Source organism: Haliaeetus albicilla, chromosome 21 (assembly GCF_947461875.1).
Source record: "Haliaeetus albicilla chromosome 21, bHalAlb1.1, whole genome shotgun sequence".
In the NCBI taxonomy this organism is placed as follows: Eukaryota; Metazoa; Chordata; class Aves; order Accipitriformes; family Accipitridae; genus Haliaeetus; species Haliaeetus albicilla.
Window position 1 is genome coordinate 19420398 of NC_091503.1, and position 20386 is coordinate 19440783.

Consider the following 20386-nt stretch of genomic DNA (forward strand, 5'->3'; position numbering starts at 1 on the left):
GGAAGCATCTCTCCTTATGGCAGGGCTTAAGCAGGAGTTCAGTAGGTTTTGGACCAAGCACCTGGTATAAGGCTGTCCTGAATTTAAGCACAAGCTTAAGTACTCTTTTCCTGTGACCTCAGCACACCCAGTGCTCTGTTAGTTTGCCTTACAGAAGCAGGAGTTTGGCTGCTTTCAAATGAAGTCTGCCAAAAAAAAAAAAAACAACCAAACTAACAGCGCAGCAAGCATCTTGGTTTTTTTTTCTCTTGGCTTCTCTATAAGTAGTCAAAACATTTTTCAGAGCAAGTTTAGTTAATGTTTTGCAGTGGTGAGTGAACACTGTGATGCTCTGATATGTTTTGTGCTCCTGAATCTCATTGTAAGATGCCTGAGTGTAATTTAATTCGGCTTTTCAAATGAGAGGAAGAAAGAGTTCTATGAAGTCTCATCTGAATTTTGTCATTGACTTCATGAGAAGTCCTTTGAGTGCATTTGGGAACAGTTTGGCTTCTCATTTAGCTGTATCATTGGATACATGTTGAAAGTTTTCCCTTCTTATCCTTACCACACAGACAATCACGTCATTCTTGAAATGAATGCTCCTTTTGCCGTCCATATGCAAGAAATTATGCGAACATCTGTGTAAGTCGCAACATACAAGAAAGCAAATTCTTGGTGGCAGGCTGAAGAGCCCATCTTTCAAAGCCCTGTCTGCAGAGGGCCTGCGCGCAGCCAGCAGCTTTGTTCTCGCACTGCACACTGGCTGTTGGTTTCATGTTCCACCGCTTAGCTACTCATAACAACTAGTAGCGTTTTGTCTTTTTTTTTTTTCTTCCTCCTTTTTTTTTTTTCAAGCACCAAATGTATAGTTTCATTTTGGTAGCTGGTTTTATCAAGAAAATGGTATCAGAATTGTGTGGGATTTTGTGAGTCATTACCAGAAATACTGCAGTGGGTGGATTAGCCCCTTCAAAGCGGCTGCTCTGAGTGTTTTCGGGGTAGTAAGGTGCAGGGAAAATAGGGTTGCGCCTGTGATTTTTTTGCACGTGCCCTTCAGAATACCCTCGGTGAGGGCGATGTCCTTGTTCTGTCGGCAGCTCTCTGGTGTTTCCTATTGGCACCAGAAGGAAGACAAGCGATGTTCCTCAGTCTCCCTGCAAACAGTGTTTCTCTCGGCTGTCCCTGCGTGACAGGATACTGTAGCACAAAACACATGTGTTTTGGTTGTAGGGCTGTGCGACACAAGCCTGTGGCGTGAGAAGCTGGGGCAGGAGCGCTTGCAGAAGCACCCAGAAGAGCGCACTTAGGTGTCTGCGCTTTAGGTGTTGAGGCTTTCAGATCAGCCTCACCAGCTTATCGCTGAGTTTATTTCAGTTGCAGGTATCAACGCTTCTTCCTAAAGGGTTGCCGCCTCTCCACCTACGAAATGCAGCCCTATTTCTATCCCAAACCTTGTTTGAGAGCACTTTCCCTAAGGTAAATCAAACCCAAGTGCTGTCTCCTTTTAGTGGCACAGCCCAGCCCTGCGTATCCACGCTTTTGCCATCAGCCTGGTCTCAGGGGAGCAACACATCCTCCCGGTAACAGCCCGTTAGTGGGACAATTGTAGAAACGTTTGCTGGTTTCATCACGTGGTGTGCAGACTTTCTATCGAGGAAACCATTTGGGAATAATGTGCAATAATTTTTCAGAGTCCTGCTGCCTCCCAGACAAAATGACCGGTCTTCAGAGGCCAGCACCAGGAACTGCCGCTCTGAGCCCATGCTGCCAGGACCCAGAGCACACGGCTTTGCATTAGCACATCCCATCACCAATGTGTTTTCTCTCTGATGTTGGACTGAGGAGGTACACACACGTTTGGTCTCATGTGCTTCATCCAAGCATTTAGCAGCAAAGTTTCTTACCAAAAGCACGTTTGTTTTGGGTAGAGGCTTTCCTGTTAAGTCCTAAAGTATCATACTGTCCTGTGCATCTAAAAAAAATATTTCCCCTTCCAAGAGATAACCAAAGCAATGTGAGGAGAATGTTTTGATGAAATCAGAATGGGGGTGGAGAGGAGGAGCAGCAAAGACCCGTCTCCTGCCAGTGTCCAGTTAATGCTCCTAATGAAGTGTAGTGCAGCGCTCTGACACACAGCAGAAACCTGCTTTGATGAGTGATGGCTTGTTGCGCCTAATGCTCTCCCAAGCATAATTTATGACAAATAAATATGCGATGGCCTTCCATGCTTCTTCCTATTGCTCTGCTGCCTTTTTTTTTTTTTTTAGCTCAGTTTGGGAATGTCAAGGAAAAACAAGCAGTGTTGTTGTTTCCGGCCAGCTCCCGGAGCCCGGGGGAGCCATGGTGGGAGCAGGGTGCAGGTAGGTGGCTGCTCTTCAGCATTCCTACGTGAATCCAGAGCACAGCTGTCTCCTCCGAAAGTCACCCAGGTGGGGACTGCCCGCTCCTCGGCTGGTTTCTCTGGACAGAGCTGCGCCGCAGGCTGCAGAGCTGTCTGTAAGGAGGATTGACCTGGCTCTCAGTGGCAAGAGACGAGCCAGGGCAGAGGAGATGCCGCCTCCTGAGTGAGGCGGGCAATCTGCAGCTCTTGTTGCTTTGCCCAGTGTGTGTGCAAGTCCATAAAGTAGTTATTTGATAAGGTTGCAGAGTATCTGATTGTGCTGTACTGCGGTCCCTGCGAAGCGTAAGAGCTGAAGCCGTAGGTCCAAACTGAAGTAAGGGAAGGAAGCATCCCTGGTGGTGAGATGGATCCTGCCCCGTCTACACTTGGGCAGACATCCTCCCACGCACAACCCTCGCACGTGCACCATGTCAAGCAGTTGCTTGGTGTGTCAAGGGAAGACCAGCCTCCCTTCCTCGTAAACCATCCCTGCAGCCCCTTCATCCTTCTGGCAGGTCGCTCGCACCGTGGGAAGGGCAGGACGGGTGTGCAAGACAGATCCTGTTGCAGTGAGCAGAGGGAGCGTGGTAGATAAGCTTTGTACCTGGCTCCCATTCTCGCGTGCACCACAAGAGGCACCGAGATGCGGCGTGAAGAAGAGCAGAAGGCGCGTCTGCTTGGTATGCTGTGGGAGCTTGATGGCTTTGGCTGCTTCACCAGGTCAGGTTTCCCTGCAGCTGCGCCCGGTGGCGACGGCTGGGCAGCAGCTCCAGCGTTTCTTCCCTGCCTTGATGCGAGTGGCAGCAAGACGTGGCTGCTGCTGACGGGCGGGTGGAACAACTGCCCGTCTGCAAAGATTAAAAACCCATTTTCAACATGCCGCTGGAGCAGGTGCAGGGATTAGCCTGCCTTGGCACGGCTGCAAAGCGAGCTTGGTCGCAGCCTGCTGGGGCTCCTGTGAGCGAGGAGGTGGTGGTGGTCGCCTGCGTGCCTATGAGTGGGACGCGTGTGAGAGCTGAGACGCGGCACTTACTTGCAAACTGAAGATCGACAGGACGAGACCTCCAGTGCCACCCCGGCTGTGGAGAGCTCGCATGCCAAGGCCTGGGGCAGCACCAGCTCTGGGGATGCAGCGTGGCAGGGAAGTGGTGGCCCACGTGGTCGCTGTGCCAGCAGTCTTGCGGTGGGAGCAGTTTTGAAATGACAGCAAGGGTAACAGCTCGCTTGGTGAAGCAAACTGCAGCTTCTCCGGGATGCTACAGACTGGGCAGGGCCATGCGCTGTCCTGGTCCTGGTGGAAACCAGGCCTTTGTGGACGACTGTCCTATCCCTTGTTGTTACATGACCCTTATGTAGAACTTCCGTAAGTATATTTCTGGATTTCTCCAGGCATATTTTCTTTTTCTTTTGCCTCCTTCTCCTCCTTCTCTTCGCCTAGAGATTTGGCCGCTTGGAGTCTGAGGCTTTTTTTAAGAAAATAAAATAATAAGAATAACTTTAATATTTTTTTTCTTTGTTCTGAGGTTTTTGTGTCTCTGGTGGCTCAGTTGGAGCCACAGTACAGTGTCTGAAACTGTGTGGCAATACCAGCCTTTTCCCCACGCAGGTACAAACTAAGTGCGTGTTGTGTGTGTGCTGTAGGCCTGGTTTGTGCAATTTTTTTTTAATCCAAAGCATAGGCGTGATCCTGCGTGCTCACAACATATGCACATACATGCATGCACTTACCTGGCAAGTCCCAGTTAGAAATAGGGCAGCCCCGGACCGGTGAGTCTCTCCATTGACTCTGGTGGGCAGAGCTCCTTTCCAGAGCCAGGAGCTTCTCTGGTCAGCCCTGGGGAGAGCACCTCTCGGTCTTGCAGCATGGCATCCCTGGTCCCTGATGCAGGACAGCATTTTATATACATGCAGACATGCATTGTCATGTTGCCTTTTGAGTCAGTGCCTTATTGTAGAGCGGAATATTGCTGCTGTGTTTGAGTATTATTCTTTACAGGATAGTCAGTTGCTTCGTGCTCAGAAGCATAAATGCACGCGCGAAAGATTTGCAGAGGCAGGTGGTAGCCTGTATTTTTCTTCCCTTTGCAGTTTTTCAATAAAAAAAAAAAATCTTTTCAAGTTCTACACTGTCAAGAATGTGGGTGTCTGGCTGAATGAAAAAAAAAATAAAATAAACTTGCATAATAAATACACTAGTAAATTTGCAATTTCCCTAAACTCTTAGCATAAATACAGCCACTTTGGGGGGTTGGTTTGCTTGGTTGCTTATCCAAGGAAGAACAGCAGCTTTTGAAGAATGTTTCCCTGAATGCATTTCCTTGTTACAATTACGTTAATTATTAGCAATGTGCATACTCCAGTTGCAGCATGAAATGCTACTTTCTGACAAAGCCAGATCTGCTTTCTTTTACATCGCGTCATATGTCAAGTATGGAACAAGACTCCAAAGGCCTTGAGTATATCTGCATGTGGGTTTTTTTAATATTTACTTATTTAATAATGCTATTTTTTTCTTTTTCAGCATTTCTAAAGTTGACTGCCTAGAGGTAGGCACCTGGATTTATATTTAGGGACTGAAGTAAGTGGGATGGCTTTCAAAGGTCCTGCATACCTGCAGCTCTCAGTGAATTAATTAAAAGCAGATGTTCTTTTTGGCAAGTTTGACAGAAACAAGTAGGAGATGCTGGGTGCCCAGCACCTTTGAAACACTAGCAGCTTATTCAGATGCCTAAAGATGGGGTTAGGCATTAAAATTTAGGCACCCAAGCTGGAAAAGTTTTGGCTTTGTAATCACAACAATCACTGTCCCCTCTGTCCTGAAGTGCTGTAGCAGAGATTCATCTGAGAAGTTGGAGGTTCGTACGTAGGAGTGAGCAGGGACAGAGTATGTGTCTCACTGCGGTGGAAGCGAGCTCGGCTGCCTGCCTTATAGCACATGCAAATGAGGGTCAGATGGCTTGACAGTTGGTTATGAAACTAAATAGAAATTATGCAAAGTGGGATTGATTTCGCACATATTTTTAGGTTTTTGTCTTTAGGAGCTTGAATCTTTAATTAAAATACCAAAGAGGAAAAAAAGTACAGGCGGCAACTGTTATGTTTCACATGTATACTGGATGTAAAGTAATAGCCTGCTATGCTCTTTTTAGGGATCATTTTTATCCCATTGCAACTGAGAATATAAAGCCATCTTACAACTTGCCAGAAGTGACACCTGCTTTTATACTTCCTAATAATTACTTTAGCTTTGACAGAAAGTACTTGGCAGGGTGCATACAAATTATGACTCGCTTCAGGGTACAAATAATGTCATAAAGACTTTAAGAGTTTCTCTTTATGCTCAGGATATTTGTATCTACATGTTTTGTTGGTATGAAACGAGTGAGTAAAGAAGAATTTTGGGTGACTTCTTTAACTTGTGAATAAAAATGTGTGTTGGATAGTGTAAGCATACAAATAGACTAGAAAAGGGAAATAAATAATCAGGTTTTCAGTGATTGTTTGAGCATGCTTGGGTTTTTTGCAGCTCTCTGTTGCTAAGAAAATGCCTTAGACATTTGCAAGGAATAAAATGACTAAAATGCTAGATACTCAGAGCTGTCTTGCTAGAGGAGAGAACTTGCCTACAGGTAAATGGCATCAACCTGCAAGGACTTTTCTCCCTCTGCCCTGCCTTGCAGTGAATGAATGTTCAAAGTGCATTTGGATGTCCTATGTGCTCTTTTCCCCTGTTTTTTTCCTATTCTTTCCTATTCCTTTCCCAAAGGAAATTTTCCCTTCTTTGTGTTATTTTATCATTCATCAGCAATGTGAGGTTCTAAAATCCTAAGGAAGGGGAATGTCAAATTGGCTTTCCCTGTTCACATCTGTGACCTGTCCCCCTGTTTTTATAGTGAAAAGGAGACAAAGGAGAGAGCGAGGGGCAGGTAGAGGGTTCTGTTAAGGAGCTCACTGAACTGTTTCTGAAGGCACGTTGAATGATTTCTGAAAACCAGAACGCGAAGTTTCCACGTGAGCTTCATTAAAGAACTGGAAGAGGAGGGCGTCGATAAATACACTGCTTTTGCAAGGCAGAGCGAACAGTTGTGGAAAACAGTTGGGAGTCAGGCAGTTTCTTATCTGAAAAAAAGTACAGCATGTTACTTTTCCACCTCTGTTAGGGGACTTAAAAAGACAAATGCCTTTTGCTTCCTGCCTGAAAGAAGCTAAGCTCTTTCTATAAAAAGAATGTATTTGGAAAACGTCTGGTGTGTTTCTGTGTGCGTGCGTATTAGTCCGTGTCTTTTATCAGACAGAGCTTTAGGAGATGTAAAGTTCATATGTGTGTGGGTCTTTCATTACCAGAAAGACTTTGGCAAATTGCAGGGAATTGAGACAGCTGCAACAAAAAGTGATTAATGGACTAGAGAAGAGAAGAAAGATTAAGAATTAAATACGTACGGTTTGTCTGAATGAGACAAGAAAGAGGGTGAAGGAACAGGGTGATGTTAAAACTACCAGTCCTGCACTTGAGAGGTATAAATATCCGAGTTTAGAAAAGAATTGTTTTGGGTGGTCCGAGCGGTATGACTAGGAGTAATGGGATAAAATTCAGCGCAGAAAATGTAGGCTGAAATCCAGAAACACTTCCAGGTAGTAAGATCTGTTAGACTGTGGAATAATCCCCAGCGGGAAGGGGTGGAAGCCACGTCACTTGAGCCATTTGAACTAGACCAAACAAAGGCAGAGCTCCTGAATATGGCACGGGAAAGGTCCTGCGTAGGGGAGGGGTCCGAGCATCACCTTTGAGGCATCCCTCTCTCCTCCCTGTGTTATCTGTGAGTGGTACCAACACTGACAATGGCTGGAAATCACGCAGGGATTTTTAAGAGCACTGTATTTTAGCATATATTTGAATAGGGATTTCCTTGCAGAAACACAAAAATCCCTCTCTGTTCAGTTTTCTGCCCTGTAACTGTCTCCGCTTGTTGTACTTGTTAAAAAAAAAAGAAACCTTAACGAAAGAGAGCAGAAGTTGCCTTACTGTAAAACTCCTAGTGATAAACTTTTTTAGACTTCAGTTGGAACAGGCTCATCGGGCTGTTCTCGAAGGCTGAGGAAGAGCTGTTGGCAAGCTGTGTACAGCCATTACAAGTGAGAATGACTGAGCAGAACAGGCCTGTTTTACTCATTCACTTTTCTGCTGTATCCAAGCAAGTCATAAGTTCTTAAATTCCACTTTTCATGTAGGGGCTTGGTCTCCAAAGTTATGTTTCTTCTTTGGGTTTTTTTGGACATAAAGCTAACTTTCCAGTGCAGGGCTAGAAAGTTACAATGTGTATGATGAAAACTAGGGAGATTTTTTATTTTTTTTTTTTTTCCAATAAGCCTATAGAGCATTTTATATTACTTACATTTGTGGCACTATATCTACCAGAACCACTAGGTTCTCTTTTAAAAGAATGGCATGGAAAGGAAGTGTTTACTTTCCCGTCCCCACACTGCTGTGGCGGCGGAGCTTTGGACTGCTGATCCTGTATTCTCTTTGCTGCTCAATGGATAATCTAAGGAGATAAACCTGTCGCCTCCTTCCTTTCAATTCCTTCAGGTCAAGTCCATGCTATGAAATTTGAGAGAGGGAAAAGTCTGATGCTGAGATGGCTGTTCACATGAAGCTTGCAGAGATTGCATCCTCGGATGCTTTGTGTTGAAAAGGTAGGGGAGTGGACACACACTCCTGCATGGTGTTCCTGATGCAGAGCTCCGCTGTGGTGTGTGGACCAGGCTGGCAGCATCCTGCATCTATAGCTGCCTGGTGTTTCAGTACTGGTTTTTCTCTCTCTGAGAGCCCCCTGAGTGGGGAAGAGGATTTGTGTGGCTTCATACGGAGTTAGATGTCACAGCTGGGTTTTGTACAGTTTTCAGAGTCTCTGAAAAGCAAGGTTAACGATTTCCTGCTGCCACCTAAGTACCAGAACACAGATGGGGTACAGGAGAAAAATATATGTGAAGGTGTTGTCGAACCATTTATTTCCTTAGCAGAAAGTATTGATCCTGCAAACTATATTCTATTGCAATGGCTTCATTTCTCCAATATTAAATGACTGATGCAGACTATATTTAATCAATTTGTGTGATGGATGTTAGCGAACCAATGTAGCAGTTGGTCACCGTGCACATCTTAGTCTGCTGCTGGCTAGTTGGCTGCTTTCAACAACCTAAAAATAGGGTTTGGCCTGAAAATTGAGGTTTTAAAGGTTTATTTTGCCACTTCGTAACATACTGGGCTTTGGTTGCCTGATTTACTCATTTTTTTATCAGTGTTTACGGACACCGAGTAATGCCTGCAAATAATGAACTGTGCTTCTGCTTGTTAATGTGCTTTTGTTGTTTTCATTGTTTGTAAGCCTGTTTCAAAGGAGCAGTCGGGGTCATCTCTCAGACAGCATTGTATCTTCCTAAGTGCATGCTTGTAGAAAACAAAAATGGTTCAAAAATGATTGGGAACCTTTTGAATTAAAGCCCATGTTCCAGATCTGGGAGGAAAGTAGTGATTTTTTTTTTGCCATGTTTGTGAGGTGTTCTTTGCCTTTTATTTGCTTTTAAAATTCATAATACAATCAAGAAGCAGCTGAACTGCAGCAGTGGTAAAGAAGGATAGAAACAGGAGCCATGTTTCTGCTAAGTCCAGTAGAATTCAACAGAAAATATGATCCTCCTTATATTGAGCTTTTCTGTAAGTAGTCCTGCTAAACTCAGATTCTGAGATAGTTTTTAAATGGACCTGTCTGTCATTACAGTTAGATGTCAAAAGAATTATGCTAGTTTTGGCTGGGGTACAGTTAATTTTCTTCATAGTAGCTAATATGGAGCTATGTTTTGGATTTGTGCTGAAAACAGTGTTAATAATACAGGGATGTTTTCATTACTGCTGAGCAGCGCTTACACAGCGTCAAGGCCTTTTCTGCTTCTCACCCCACCCCACCAGCGAGGAGGCTGGGGGGGCACAAGGAGTTGGGATGGGACACAGTTGGGACAGCTGACCCCAACTGACCCAAGGGGTATCCCAGACCATACAACGTCCTGCTCAGTATATAAAGCTGGGGGAAGAAGAAGGAAGGGGGGATGTTCGGAGTGATGGCGTTTGTCTTCCCAAGTCACCGTTAGGTGCGATGGAGCCCTGCTTTCCTGGAGGTGGGCTCAACACCTGCCCGCCCATGGGAGGTGATGAAGGAATTCCTTATTTTGCTTTGCTTCCGTGTGTGGCTTTTGCTTTACCTATTAAACTGTCTTTATCTCAACCCACGAGTTTCCTCACTTTTACTCTTCCAGTTCTCTTCCACATCCTACCAGGGAGGAGTGAGCGAGTAGCTGCATGGTGCTTAGTTGCTGCCTGGGGTTAAACCATGACAGAATAACCTACGAAGTGCCTGTCTCCCCCATCCTTTGGTGAACTAATTTTAACCTAATGACTCAACTGCAGTGCTGCCTTCCTTGGCAGCCATTACAGAGGGCATGGTACAAGATTTCTGTGGCACATGCTTAACTTTCTCTTCATAAGCCAGCCTGTTTGTCTCTGAACGAGTGAATGTTTTAGAGTATAGCAATACTTTGGTTTGCTCAGTGAAACTAGTTTCTCAGGTGGAGAAATCATTTAACTGGTAAGAATGGGTTTGGAGGGTTTCTGGGTGGTACCTTCCCATTACCGCTGCCATTCTCACTCCTTTAGTGCCACCTTCTCCCTAAAAATTCAGATGAAGATTGTGGCGTTCAGCACTGCTGACAGCAGAACTGGAAGGCCAAGATCCCGATTTTTCCCCCATTGGGGGCTAAACAGAGAGTCTTTCCCTCCCCAGAGGAACCGAGGTGCTCATTCTCACCCACTGTCTTGGCTGTGTGGCCATGATTCAGCCAGGGACCTTCTGCTGGCGTGACTGCTGGGACTGACGGCTAGGAATGCTCCACCTGGCCCTGGCCAGCAGCAGAGGAGTTTGTATTTCCAGGCTCCCTGCAGCTCTCTGCCAAAACCTTCCTGCACAAGCACATTGCCTGGGACTGCCTCTCTTCATCATCTGTGGAGGTATGGGACTGTATAGAAGTGGAGAGCAACCCCTTCACCAGTATAACTCATCGCTCTTGGTCGTGGATTTGAGTCCTGGTTCTTCAAAGGGATTTGTGTGGGCAGATTTGGTCTTGTACCTGCCCAACACATCAGCTTGGTGAACAGGGACTTTTCAATGACTAAGGCAGACTGAAAGAGGATGCAGTTTCTTACAGTACAGCAAAGAGGATAGAGAGCTCGCCTTCAGCTTTGATGGGGGGGGGAGTTGTGCTTGGCTCCTCTCCCTGAAATACCTTGGTCTCCAGAGCTGTCAGTCTGACATTGTTCTCAGCTGAAAGTTGCTTAACATAGAGAGGAATAAAGGAGTCAGAAAGATGCTTGGAGAAAAATTGCCTATGTTTCGCTAACAAACCGTAATGTGCAAAGTGCTGTTTTGCAGATCAGGGTAAGCACACAAAAATTAAGAAGCACCAGAAAAATTGCAGTGGGTCAGCAGAATATTATCTTCGAGATTCCCTCGCAGCTTCAAGAGGCAGAGGAAGTGAGCAACAGACAACTCAGAGCTCGGCCTGACATTTGCGGACGGCGTATCAGCGAGTCTGGGTTGTGACTGTAAAGGTAAATGGGACACTGACACGGATGAGGTGGCACTAAGTGTAGAGCGAATCAGCCTCACATGGCAGCAGCTCCCTTTAGGACTCATCAGCTGTGCCAAGTGTGAGACGAGCATCTTGGATGAGATATAAATGGTTCAGCAGTAACTGTATTTCAAGAGTAAAGAGCAGGCACCAAAAGGTTATAGGAGAAGAAGGCAGAAATGTAAGAAGCCAAGGGATGATCGCAGGGAGTGGAATTATTCAGCAGAGGGAAAACCCCGCACACCGGTCTTGTGATGAATAAAAATACATGTTTCAGTATATCATAAACAGTCTTTGCCTTTTACACGCACATGCATTAACACATCTGTAATTACCAGCAGACTCACCTCAAAGAAGATGGTGTTACTCTTACTTTGCCATCACATTTAAATATTCAGATCTGTGAGAAGATGTGAGGAGTTCTTATGTGTTTCCTGGCACAGCTGTATACTGAAGGCTGCTTGAGCTGGTCTCTCCATCCTTCCACTTTCCAGTAGCATGACTGGGATTTCTGTGCATACCTGGGAACAGACTTCTTTCCCTGTATGCGTGACTTTTCTAATAGAAAAGTTTGTGTGTATGTGCTTATGTAAGGGTGTATGTGTGCGGGAAGAATTGTCAAACCTGAAAATTACCTTTTTTTTTTTTCCTTTTTTCAATACGTTTCAGAATTAATTTTTAAAGCTTCAGTGCACATTGGAAAGATGTTAAAAAAAGTTTAAAAATTCTGGATTTCAGATGTGTTTTTTCTTTTTGCCCTGACCCAAGGGAAAAAACCACTGCATCGTGTTTTTCTGTAGGAAAAAGAATAATTCAGTTCCTGTATTTACTTCCAGAAAAGAAACAAATGCTTCTGAACATGGCATGTGCAGTTCCTTTTTTCATTGTGAGAGGGGGCTTTTACAAGCATCTAAAAAGCTGGAGGTGAAATGATTAATGTAGGCACCATCTCACAGCTCTGGCATCAGCAGATCTCCACTCCCCTTTTGGCATCGCTGGGAGCTTGCTTGACACGGTATGAAGAGGAGAGTAGCGTTGTGCAAGTGATTTTTGCATGAAAGGAGATGATCTTTGTAATTCATCCCGGCTCTGTTCTGTGTGAGTTCAGCAGCAGTGGAAATAAGCAGGGTTTGATGTTCGTTTTCTTTCTGGGCTTGATCCTGGGTCTGGTGCCAGATGGTTTATACTGGTTTGAGTGTTACTGGAGTTGCTCCCTGATACAGAAGGGGGAGGGTGAGGAGCTTGCCCACCCTCACCTGTGCTGCCAAAGTGGGGAGAAACATCAGTCTCTTGGTATATTGTGATAGACTGAACCGGACCAGCATCTCTTTGCCTCCCCATGCGTGACAGAGCAACAAAAAGGGGTAATAAAAAATCTGTCCTGATCTATTCTCGCACAGGAGCACAGTCCGCAGCCTCCTGATAGGAAAGGAAAAAAAATCACCTGGTTGAGTGGAGTCAGTGCCAGCATGACCTATCCACACGGCTGGGAAAAGCACCTCGGGATTGAGAGGAGGGAGCATGTTTTGCCCCTGACTGGGGTTTAAAATCTTTTATCTTTGGCTCAAACGTAAGCTGAGTGATCCTCATGGTTTGGCTGCCCATCCTGCAGCCTCTGCATGTGTGTGTTGGGGCAGGGAGGGCGGAAATTTGCTCGCTCTTTTGCATTTAGCGGTGCATCTTGGGAGACAGCTGCCTGCTGCCATCCTCGTGGGGCAGGGCGAGGGTTAGTGCCTGGTCCTGTGTGCAGTACTGGGCTGGCCTCACTGCCCTGCACACCCCTCTACTGCACCGCTTTTTGTGGTAGACCAGGGAAGGGAGTGGGGAGCAGAGGCCTTTAAATCCACGGCTGTTTCAAAGCAAACCCCAGTATTTGATAGCGTTTCCTGACAACCTCTACCTTGGGCAGTTTCGTATATCGTAGTTGCATGCTGGAGATGGTGTACCCTTCAGGCATGTTGGACTGAGTTGCACTCTTCCCCTTTGTGCAGTGTTGCCGGTTTGTTAGCTGCAGATTAGAGACAAAAGCTTTTACAATTAGTATTTTAATGGGAGAGAAGAGGAGTAACATTGTGACCCGCTTACAAATGTGCCTGAGATCGTCTGGATTTCAGCCCACATTGGGGAGAGTGAAGTCCTGTTTCCTGGGGATTACTCCAGAAAACCACCCCTTGTTATCGGTTCTCACCATTTCACAAGCCCAAGTGAGCATATTCTGGTGTTTCCAGGTATTCAAGAAGCGTATGCCTTCCAGTTGTCCAATTAAAGAAATTCCAGATAGCGCGGGGATCGTTGCAGAGTCTGATGAAGCTGAGATTTCCTAAGCACAGTATTTACAAGCCCTCCTGCTAGAGAAGTGGAGGAAGGAGCTTCTTTCCAAGAAAAATGTAGGCTGGGTAATCTGACATCATTCAGAGTCACATCACCCTACACCCACCAGAATTCAAAGATAGAATGGAAATGGCATAATCTGTTCTCACGGTAACACTAATAGTACTGCTCCCGCAGTTGTACGTCGTCCCCACCCGCCATCGCCACAATTAACATTTCTTGCAGTGACTTTGAAAAGTGTTGCCATAACAAGGTTGCTGATCAGCAACTACAAAAATCTTAACGAGGTACCTAATGGAGCTTTTTGTTTCCATTATTTCTGCTTAATATATTCTGAAAAAGTCAGGAGGTTTTAACCTTGCCTTCAGCTGCAGTACCCTGGCATGTTTAATAGAATACCACTTCATTTGTACTGAAGCTAGTGTATGCTAAAAGGGCTTGGAGACCCCTCTAATGTAGTCAGTCAAATCAGTGCCTGAAGCCAAAGAAAATGTATATCCGAACACATGTTTTCAGTCTTGAGCTAAAAAAATGCGCTTCATGTTGAATAGCCTCCTCCAAGTGCCGCAGTTAATAAGCCATGTTGTGTTTTTACTGGAAAAGTATGCTTCTAGCCAAGCATTCTTTGCATTTTTCCCAGGATTTAGTCATAAAATCACTTTAGACATATTGCAAGTATGAAATGTGTGCACATCAGATAAAGGGCAGCAATTTTTGTTTTGCTGTAAAGCTCCATGGAAACATTTTTATCACCGTCAAATGCATTATCCCAAGAAGTCTGGCCCCTTTCTTTACTGTTAACATCTAGCTGGATAAGAAAACACTGAACGACAGAGACCGTGCTAACAAACTGTAGGTGATGGTGGTTTGGCAAACGAACGCACAGCACCATCTCTATGAGTTTGGTGGCATCAGAATCCGACTGCATTTTGTGTACGGTCTCAGACACAGGTATCTGGCGCTAATAGCAGATGTACATCTTCAATCCCAGCTGCCTAATTCCGCATGCATAAAAAAGTGAGAAACCTGGAGACTTGCTGAACTATTTTAAGCATTATTATTTCAAGAAATGATTTACGCAAGCGAGAAAAGCCTCTAGCACAGTCGGCAGTCTCAGCCCTTCAAGGCGGTTGCATCTCACAACACACTCTCGCAGCCCCCTCTGGCTGATGCTCGCAGCATCGTTGCTGTGCTCTGGAGCCAGCTGCAAAGTCCTGCTGATGGCTGGAGGAAAACCTTCCTGGGGTGAGAGGGGCAGAGGGGAGTGAGATTCCTGGAGGGACCCTCTGCTAAAGTCAGCAGCAGCGAGGTTTTAAAAGAACAAGTGTATACGCGGTTTTATGTATTGGAATAGAGCGATCTAGCTATCAAACATATGTTCACACATACACAGTATACAGAGTAATGTGTATATACCACCTCGCTGAGCCAATCTGTGTTCTGAAGAAGAGAGATATTTAAAGCAACTCTGCAAACTTTATAGCACTGGGAGAGACTAGCTGGGCTTGTCTCTGCGGGGACTTGCAGTAAAGCTGGTCCGATCTGCGTTCCTTTGTGTATACAATTTGAGTATGTATTTGTGGGTAGCTATATAAATGCTGAGAAACAGCCACATGGATCAGGAATACAGATGAAGGGGAAAGGTCCAAGGAACAAAGAGGGGTTACCCAGCCCAGAATCTAATTTGAAGGTGTCATGGAGTGACAAAATGTGGAAGGAGGTCATTTAAAAGCCATGCCCATGGGCTAAGGGAGCACTGGGAGCATTGAAGCATCACCACCTCACTTCTTCTTTGGGACCAGCATCTCCCTCCTCACTTCCTGCGGCAGGCAGCTACCTGCCTGGTTTGGAGGGCAGGCAGGAGCCAGGGAAAAGCCAGGACCAACTATGCCATGCTGGGGCTTTGCGCGGGAAGGCAGAGTGGAGGTAGCAGGGTGACAGCTACTTGTTTGTCAGCTCAGCCCAAAGGAGTCAGGAAGCCCTGCTGTGCACCAGTCATGGTGTTGGGTGCTCACCACCTGCCCATGGTGAGTCATACTTTTTGACAGATGAGTAAAACATCAGTGCTGTGATATTCGTTCTTAATCATCTTGGGAAAAGAGTAGCTGATAGGTTTGGGGCCTTTTACAACCAGCATATTTGTCGGTGAAATTTTTGCTACGGTGTAATGTGTTGGGGTAAATTTTACAGATGTGTGTGGATCCGGGTTAGATGTTGAGTGCAGTTCACACCTTGTGCAGAGGTCAATGATGGGAAAGTCGACAAAGTGTTTTTGAGTATGTGGCATTCACATACACAGCATACAACAGGAATGTTGGTCCAACCCCATTCCTTCTGCCATGGGAGCACCCTCTGAAGGAGCCGCCTCTGTGGTTTTCAGCTGGCCGGCAGGACTGCTCCCTTCCACCCTGTCTTCCTGGGAAAAAGCCAGTTTCCAATCCCAGATCCCCTGAAACGGCACTGAAGGGGAAGGGATAGGACATGGGATCATCAGAGAGGGGGCTAGTTCACTGCAGCCATCTCTCTGCTCCTTGGCATCCTGGCTGGGATGTGTCTGCTGGAGCCTCCTGAAGGAGGGCAGCTCTCCAGGGAAGATCTCTCTCATTTTGCTGGCAGCCTCCACCAACAGGAGTGAAGTACCAGCAGAAATTAGAATAAGATCTTGAGGGCAAACGTCACAACAATAGTGAGAGTAGTTGGTTTTTCCTTCGCAGGGTCATACACTGAAGATACAGTTGCAGATTTGTGTGTGGTTCACCAGAGGTATCACACTGCATTCATTCTGGATCAGATGGGGCTGAGGTTTCTCCCATTATAAACAAATTTCTGAATCTCCTTACTAGTTGAGTATCTGGAATGTTAGAGCACTTTGCCTTTTTTGATAACTTGGCATTTTTCACTTACATGCACTATAGCAGCCTTCATAAAGGAGGAACTTTATTCTACTGCTGTCTTGCTAAAAGCCTTTTTTTTTTTTTTTTTTTTTTATTGTACCTAATCAATCTTGCTGTGTTACTAAGAGCAACATCCCCGTCGGCCAGTCAAAAAGCTGGAAGTCTTACATGGCCTGGTGTGTAGCCGGGCACAAAGCTCCCTTTCATGGCTTCGGCTGGCTGCATTACCAGCCGTGCCGAGATCACAGTCCCGATAAAATGGTGTTGAAAGCACTGAGAGTTTCAGGCTTCGTGCTCTCTGCCGAAGGGATAATTTTAGAATGTTCTTCCCCTTGATAATAGTAATTTTACAGCAATGTAACTGTTGGATTTAAGAGTTAGATCAGTGTAAATGAAGGCAGAATCAGATCATTTCTTCTGAGGCAAAGAACAAAACTCTTTATATCAGCAGTTATAAATGTATAAAAAAATCCAAATGTGCATACACACACAAAAATCTACATTCTCTTAAGGCAAGACTGTAAATAATTAATATAAAAACCTGCTTACAAATTCAATCTAGGTATATGAAGTTAGTCAAGGCATTTCAGATTAGTCCTCTTCTTTTTTTATCTTGTTTTGTTTCCTATACCCCCGTGAATGCAGGTAGCTTCCACCTGCGTGAAGAGCAAGCAAGCATTTTTCCTTCTGGTTTGAGAGCTGCATTTTCAAAAGGATCTTATACCTCTCTTCCAGGTTTTCAAACATGTTTTTCTGGGGCTTTTTTTTTGTTTTTCTCTTCAGATATTTCTGTTTCCAAAAAAATAAAATGCAAAAAATTGTATCCACATTCCTAGAGGCAAGTTTTGCAGCTCTTTGTAAATAAAGTGCTTAAAGACTTCTTGCAAGGTGATTGTACTAAACAAATGTAGTAAATAATCCTGAAATTGCAATGTGTCTCATTTACATTTGAATGGAATTACTTAGATGTGGGATGTCGGTGGTACAAGTGGCTCCAAGTACGCTGTTTCAGGTTTTGTGTTCACTAATACAGGCAGCTTTATCACTTGCATGTATAAAAAGCATGACACTTTGAAAAGGATATGAATCTCACTTGACTTTGCTCTTCTATGGGTGACTGAAGTTACAGACCTAAATAAAGCTGGTCTGATACTCAAAGGTGCTGAACAACTGCGTGTTCCGTTTAAGTAACAATGAGATGCAGCTGCTCGGCCTATCTAAAAATCAAGCATTTTTTTAGGTTCCTAAAAATGGATTTAGAAGCCTAACTTAAGAATACAAGATTCAAAATACTGGTCCACACAAAGTCCATTTTCAGCAATGAACTGAGTAGGGACGCAGGTGTATTCCGATGTTTGTGCAGAGTTTTCCATTGTCATTACAGGAAGCACTTCGTGGAGCAGTGCAGGACAGAAAAGGCTTCCTTCAAAGTACTGTATTTGCAGAGTTACAGAAATTCATGAGGAGATTCGAGGACCCGCAGTACCCAAAATCATTTTTCTTCTTGCAGACAGAGGTCATGAGGTAGAAGCCTGAAGTCCTGGTCTTTGGGGAGTTAAAAAAAGCACTTTTGTTTCTCCAGAACGTAATGGTTGCCTCTTACGAGCACCGTTTTGCATCCTGCCTTTGCTACGGTAGCGTGGGTTATCTTACGAGGGGTGTAGAGGTAGAGCATAGCTCCTTCCAGCCATAGTTTGGGTGAAGAAACTAGGTTGAATTTGGCTTCCCGTACCACAACCTGGATGCAGGATCTGAAAAATCCTTCCCACAGTTTACTCTGCAGAGGCTCAGCAATTTTGCAATAGTTCTTTTTTTTTTTTTTTTTCCCAGTAGATGAAGGTACAGTGATACAATATGCTAAAACTTTCCTCGTGGGCAATTCAATGAGTGTCTCAGAAGGCACTATATTTATTTGCGTATGAGTTGTGTAAGTACTACATTTACCAGAGACAAGGTGGTAGCTGTCGTGCTGTCTTAGAGATGTAGAGGTGGGTTAGATGAGCTGGTAGTGCAATGGCCAAACCTTCTGCTGTGTTGGTGATGTCCACGTAGTTCCCTGCTGCTGCCAGAGGCTTGCCCTGGGGTGGGGACTGTTCCATATGCATGAATGCAAGAGCGCTGAGTCCTCCAAAAAGTAAGCTTGCTAGATACCATTTACATTTAAAGGGAGAAGAATGGTGATTCCTCCTCGCTGCTACTTGTCAGCCAGCCCTCTGAACTTGTGTTAGATTTATCTCGCTTATCTAAGCTGTGAGCAGACCCTATGCACCAGTTAACAGCAGCATTTATATGCCATTTGCAGAGCAGTGAAGTATGAGACAACATGACACTTAAATTAGCATTCTGCTCATTGACAGGTAAGGACAGATGCTGTAGTGTGTAGTAAACCCTTCCTGCCTCTATTGCTTTGTCGGATCCTGTGTGCAGTGTTGTGATATGGCTAAGTGACCTGTAAACTCATACCAGATAAATTTGGTTAATAGCAGTGGCTTAGCCCACCATTCCTTTGGGCGTGTGTCATGTTAGACAGTATTTCCAGAGGGACGTCAGCAGGCTTAGTGGGTGCAGAAATGGATTTTGGGGTGAGTGCATGCCACTGATTGATTTCAGGGAAAAGGTCCTTTGGGGATTATATGGTCACCACGCACATAAGAGATCACTGCTATGGCCTGTGCATTTCTGAATAATGGAAGAGATGTGCTCTTGGTCACACAGGTGGACAGGTTCTTGAGCACCTACTGCCTTTGTGTTGACATGGGTAAGTTATTCTGGCTGGGCTGATGGTGACTTATGTGCTTGTATTGCGGCTGGAGTCTTCCTGCCTCAGTGTTACCAGAGAATGTGCATACCTCCCTTGCTTTTACCCTTACTATGTCCTTTTTTGAAATTTGTGCCTGCTCACACAGCTGAGTTTAGATAGGGTGAAATGTCCTCAGATCGTAGTTAGATTACAAGGAAGAAATAAACACAAAGTTGCATGCACAGCTTCGTTTTATTTTAGGAGAAGAGTTCGGAAGATCTGAGAGTAAAATTTTGCCCAGAATGTTTAGATTTAAAAAATGTATATATTCTTCACTCGACTTGCCTTTGAGCATTTTCTTAAAAGAAACTCTTCTAATGAAGCATAAAAATTGATCGTTTCTTGCCAGGAGGGTTTGTCGTCAGTCTTCAGATACTAAAGACTTCATGAGAACCACAAGAAGAATATCTTCTTGAATCATTTACATTTTTCCCCTTTTGCAGGCTTATGTAACCATGCAGAAAATCTAATAATAAGTGTGCTATTAGTATCCAGCGTGGCACCTTCTGCAAGCTGAGGTGTCATATTATTACAAATAATGGTGCAGAAATGTTGTAGATGCAGAGAGCTTCCGCACGTGGCTTATTTGAGTAACCTTTATCAAAAAAGATCTTGGGCTAATTGAATCCATCTTTGCTTCTGTTCTACTATTCTGTTTTATTGTTCAAGGGAGGAAAAGCCTGGCTGCTTGCTTTGGTTTCTGTGAAGTCTGGCATGCTATTAATGGTGTTGGAAGGAATAGGCTAGTAGCAGTACTCAGAACCAGGTGTCTTGCGGTCTTTTATTTTTACATACACACCCACCCCTTCTTTGTTCACCCACCCACAGGCTCTTGAGGATTAAACCTGACCTACAAGCATCCCTTTCAGTTCTGGTCTCAAGTCCCCTGAGCAGGGATTGTCAGCCCTGTGACAAATACTCATGCAGGCAAGGCTACCAGGCTGATCTGCTCGTACAGCCTTACACCAGTGAGTTCAAACTCAGCTCGGCTCCGTGGTCCTCACTGATGGGACTGCAGGCTTAGCTTGAAGATGGGCAGCCTACTGAGCAGCAGCAAGTGACCTGCAGGGTCTTTTCTTCCCTAACTATTGCAGGTGACTCTGTCTTTTCTATTGCAAGCAACTCCTCTTTTTTTCTTTTTTTTTTTTTTTTTGCTGTTCCTGTCACCCTGGTACCCCGCCAGCAGTGATACCCACACTCAGAACATTGCCCCCCCTTCGCAGGTGACCACAGCATGCTCACCCTCTAGGCAGTTCCCTTCCTCCTGGCATCTCTTCACCTGGTTTTGTGCAAGTTGTGCACTCAGTCATTTCTCCAGGT

General features: G+C 45.0%; 1 protein-coding gene across 16 annotated transcripts in view; it reads left to right on the forward strand.

Annotated features, from left to right (window-relative positions):
• Positions 1-20386, forward strand: part of ATXN1 (ataxin 1) — a 230637-nt gene that overhangs the window by 159043 nt on the left and 51208 nt on the right. Inside the window, exon 6 of one of the 16 annotated variants that reach the window (XM_069809148.1) lies at positions 7950-8056. The exons of the other annotated variants lie outside the window; for them this stretch is intronic. The gene's annotated coding sequence lies outside the window, so the exon portion shown is untranslated. The remainder of the gene's footprint in view (positions 1-7949; positions 8057-20386) is intronic. 16 annotated transcript variants of the gene reach the window in all.